Genomic DNA, 5227 nt, shown 5'->3' with positions numbered 1-5227 from the left:
TATATATTATTAGAGGATATCTGAGGGTGTTGTTATATATATTATTAGAGGATATCTGAGGGTGTTGTTATATATATTATTAGAGGATATCTGAGGGTGTTGTTATATATATTATTAGAGGATATCTGAGGGTGTTGTTATATTATTATTAGAGGATATCTGAGGGTGTTGTTATATTATTATTAGAGGATATCTGAGGGTGTTGTTATATTATTATTAGAGGATATCTGAGGGTGTTGATGGTGATGATGAGATGGAGGAGCTTGTTGCTGCGGTGGTGCAGGCAGGGCGGCGCAGCAAGCGTTAGTCTCTCTCTATCCAGCCTTACACCGGCCCTGCACGTGTTTCCAATAATAAGTCTTTCAGTCGCGGACGTAATCAACGGCAGATCAACGTTTTCCATTACACTGTTTATTGTGAGAGGCGAATAGTTGCGCGGACGCGTGCGCGGGCGCCGGAACCAGCAGGGGGGAGGGGGGGGCAGCGTGCAAATAACGACCGAGGAAGCGTAACAGTGAGGTGAAGGAAACGAAGCCATGAGGAGAGAGACAGGCTTCTTAATAAGGCCGCCGCCGATGATCGATTCCTTGTTCGATGTGATCGACAATATATATATATGTCGCATATTATATATATATATATATACATAACATATAGAACAATTAAACGAGGTGATATACATCTTTAGCTTGAAATGGTAACATTTTATATATCCAACGATAAAAAATTATATCAGTAGTAAACATTTAACATGCTTAATTTTATATACACATATATATATATACTAGCTGGATACCCGGCGTTGCCCAGGATAAAATGGGAATTAAAGAGGGTTACATATATATTTGACATTTGTTGCCGGTGTTTGGTATCAGTGCTGCAGAGCCTCAGGGTAGACGACGTTGCGCGTCTGACTGTTTGGTGCGAGGATGCTGAGATGCAGTGCGCTGCCGGTGCGAGAGGCAGCCACATACAGCTGGCCGTGGGAGAAGCACGGGACAGAGAGGTCGAGACCAATCGCTTTGAATGTCTGTCCTTGGGCCTTGTTGATTTTATGCTATCTTATGTTATTTATTATATATATTATATAAATTTATCTGCCGATTAAAGTTATATTGGACACGCTATTGATGTGTGTCGTCGCCCAAACGACTACTTGCGTCGGGATCATGCTGATAAGGCTCAGCGTTAAAAAGAGTCCTGCCTGTCATCAAGGGAAATAATCGAATCAGCCGAAAAAACCCTAAATTTGCTACTGCTTAAGCGACCGCTCAGCTGTGGAAAAATTTCCTGGAGGCAACAAACTGACAAAATGCTATGACTAATAACATTGAAGCCGTTGTTCCGATAAAAAAACGCACCACTCGAAGAGGAAATTACTATAATATAATGAAATGCTATGTACAGTGGCACCACATACCGGAGCACAGTTATATGATCAATCATAAAAGAGTATGAACGTAGTGCGTCAATCGAGCCATATATGCGCTATGTTTTGCCACTCTTAGTGCATACGAGGAACTACAATAGACATAAATAGTGTGTCTAAACAGGTATTATCAGATGAGCAAAGCCCCTGTAAGGATGCATTAGGCCGTATTGACAGCGATGCTACAAATGGACGCATGTATTCATTTCGCTGGGATCCATGGCGCGCGCGCTTTTCCAATCAGACCAACAGATTTAAAGACAGGTGTTGAAAACACGACACAAAATTACCTCTATTTTATACGCTCTACGTCAAAACATAAGCTAACGGGTTCCCCCACCACCGCCAGATGGCAGCAGAATCGAGCCTTACCTTAGCGATGAAAAAGAAGACGTTGAAGAAAACGCGTGCGTTTATTATACGAACTCATAAAGATACGGAAGTCAAACATCCCCCCTATACACGCCATCAACCTAGCCATCCACTAATTACATCTACGTCCGAGCAAAGATTAACGAGGCACGACGAATCGCTCCCGACGCGTGTTTCGTATTTCGGCAAACGACCTCACGATGTTCTCAACGATATCGGAGCGGATTTATCCATGAACGCGATGCCTAGCCAGCTAGCTTACAAACAGAGCAGCTTCCACAATTTTCGCTGCGACATACGGGAAAGTTTGAGAGTTTTTTCCCTGTGCGTGTGCAGACGAACAGTCAATGGACTACTAGTCTCGACGTGTATAAAGATTGAGCGTTCGCAATAAGGTCTCCTGGTGGTGCTCGTCTCTTATTGCGTGCTGTGGGTGGCTAGCATAGCAATATCACCACGGTCATGATCAGCGGTCTTTATAACTACATTTCCCTAGTAACAGGGAAACCATCGTACGGGGAACGTTGCTATCTAACACACTTGTTCCTATATATCCGCACAGCATCGCTCAAGCTACGGGTCCAGGGTGTGCTAAACTAAGGGTGAATATTTCTCCAGTTATCTAGGAGTTTTTCGGGACACAATACTTCCAATTTCCACGACCGCGTGATTTCAGCAAACCTTTTGCATCATATCGTCCGGTCAACGACCAGAGAAGAAACTTGCATTAAACAAATTATATTGCCACTCAGACGAGAAAAAAATATGAGCTAAACTCTAAGCAGTTTCTAAGGCAAACACAATCTTACATGCCTTTCTAGGGCGACAGACTATTTCCCAGAAATTTCCACATCGGGAAAATACCAGGTTTTCCTAATTACTTTCCATGTTTCCCCGGACTATAACGACAATATAGCACTGACTGACTCATCCCTCATCACAAGCACCGACCAGATCCCTCTCTCAGACACCTGACATTAACCACCCTTTGATTTCACATCGCTATCTACTGCCAGTTCTTCACGTCTAGTACTAACCAGCCACGCAACTGCACCAGCACCACTTACACCTTCGATTACCATTTGAATATAATCGTTATATACTAAGATTCAAGCAGTTATGATACCGGAAGCAGGCTCACATTGCTATCACCGACTGGCTCATCGCTTCTGATGCACGAGTAATAAACAAACAGTAGGCACGCAACCATCAGAATGATTTCGAAGAATGAACCTAATATCAAACGTCGGGAATTGTTTAAATCGACCGTGAATAAATCGCGCGCAATCGGCAGGGCGTCACCTCGGCCGACAGGGCCGCGTGAACACGCGATGTGTCATCACAGGCTCATGATCTCACAGCTTAACATGGCGGACGCGTCCAGACGCACGCGGCCTCGCAACACACCCGACGGAAATTACCGACAATCCCCGATTATTCCCGAACTAACCCCGTCCACGCGCGTGTCATTGACAACGTGTGTGGGGGGGGGGGGGGGGGGGGGGGATAAAGTGTGCGTTTGACAAGAGCATGCCATGGGCTGTTACGCTGTGTGACGTCAGAATGATATTAAATGCCATAATGATTCATCATCTACTAATAAAGGAAATACTAATATTTTCGGGACGCGGGATTTGCCGATTTTAGTTATCTGGGAATCTGGGAACCTGGAGGAAATACATGACGTGATTTCGCGATACGAAAATAGAAGTCAACCGACATGCGTGAAAACCTATGAGCTGCGATTTCAATTATGAATGAGGAATGGCATAATTGCTGCGTAGGAAGCAAGGAATGGACCCCCTCCCCGGTGCCTCCCAATAATCACACAATGTGAATCTACGTAACACGTGTCTTCCTAGCCTACCTGCACACGAGATTAAAATACAGCGACTACACAGATTGCGCCAGTAGATGCTGATAGTTACATACCTACGATCAAGAGCTAATAAATACCTCTTATTTATTAGCTCTTGATATGACGTAGTATATACGAATAGCATAACATGTCTAAGATGTGCTCGATGTATAGAACTAGGAATCGCGTGTGCACGCATCTGCATGTGCGTGCGTGTACGCCCGTCCATTGGCTCCCTTTAAATGTCTTCACAATAACCATTTTTCTTATTTATCGCAATTTGCAATTCTGATCATGTATGTTAATGTTAATTTGAATATAGTTCGATTCAAACGCTTACTACTCCGTCGAAGTGCTTTTTGTAATTATTCTCTAGAATATATCGTCCAGGTCTACATATATTATCAATTTTTATACAAAAAATATGCAGAGAATAAATTTCGTCTTCAGGGCATTTACGTATTAAAATGGCATTTGTGGTCACTGGAGAAAAAAGAAAGAAATGCAACTGGGTTCCCACCCAATAGGTATGGCTATGGCATTTGTATAGAGCGAAAGAAACTGAGACTGAGAACGAGAGAGAGAGAGAGAAAGCAAGTGAATGAGAGCAGGGGAGAGAGAAAGAGAGCGAGTGACAGGGAGAGACAGATGGGGAGAGACACAGAGAGGGGGAGAGCGAGCAAGAGAGCGCGTGAGCGAGTGACAGAGACAGAGAGAGAGAGAGAGAGAGAGAGAGAGAGAGAGAGATGAAGAGAGAGAGAGAGAGAGAGAGAGAGAGAGAGAGAGAGAGAAAGAGAGATAGGTGGGAGGGAGAGAGAGAGAAAGAGTGAAGGAGAGGGAACTAAAATCTTGCCTAAGTGGCTATATAATTTCACTGTGTCATCCACACTTCACTAACACTCCGCTACAATCAACAAGCCATCAGAACGCGCTGTCACTACGGCGTGCCTCGTGAATAGCGGTGTCGGATTTTTTTATTTAAAAAAAATCATGCCAATTTCGGCACACATTCGCGCCGAGGAAAATGACTCACGGCTGCCGATGGCACAGATTCTGTGCGCGGCGGACGATTCTGGAGCACATTAATGACCTCATCAGCAAGAACAATCAAGTTGGGAGAGACGTGTAGGGTGAGGCGGCCGCGGCGGAGGGGAAGGGGGGGGTGAAGATGAGGGGAAGGGCACAGAAGCACGGCTTTGTTCGCGCCGTACGACAGAATGTAAAGTGCAACGCCGGCCGCCGGAATGAGTCAATGCACAGCCACCACCACTCATGCTTCACAAATCGCAGGAAAAGCGAGTAATTACCATACAGCTGAGATGTATGGATTGCGAGGGAGAACTGTATGCACGTTACCTCTCCGCGGTTTAAAAAATCAATGCTGGCTTCGTGCCAAATCGGCTCTCTGAGTCGAACCGGACACACATGCGGGAAGGCCGAGCCGACCACACCCTACCAACTTGGAACGTAACTAACCACAGATCAGTGTCTGACACTATCGATTAGTGCGTGCCTCTGTCGAACACTTTATTCTTGCTTCTAGTTGAGTTCTAGTTCTCTCTCTCTCT

The 5227-nt window shown here is 44.9% G+C and overlaps 1 protein-coding gene across 1 annotated transcript in view; it reads right to left on the bottom strand.

Annotated features, from left to right (window-relative positions):
• The window catches only part of LOC106821056 (protein FAM117B-like), a 144747-nt gene that overhangs the window by 9109 nt on the left and 130411 nt on the right, over positions 1–5227 (bottom strand). The gene's annotated exons all lie outside the window — the stretch shown is intronic.

The sequence above is a fragment of the Priapulus caudatus genome, unplaced genomic scaffold (genome assembly GCF_000485595.1).
Source record: "Priapulus caudatus unplaced genomic scaffold, Priapulus_caudatus-5.0.1 Scaffold57, whole genome shotgun sequence".
Taxonomy (NCBI): domain Eukaryota; kingdom Metazoa; phylum Priapulida; class Priapulimorpha; order Priapulimorphida; family Priapulidae; genus Priapulus; species Priapulus caudatus.
Note: the sequence above shows the minus strand (reverse complement) of the source record. Positions and strands in the feature narration are given on the sequence as shown.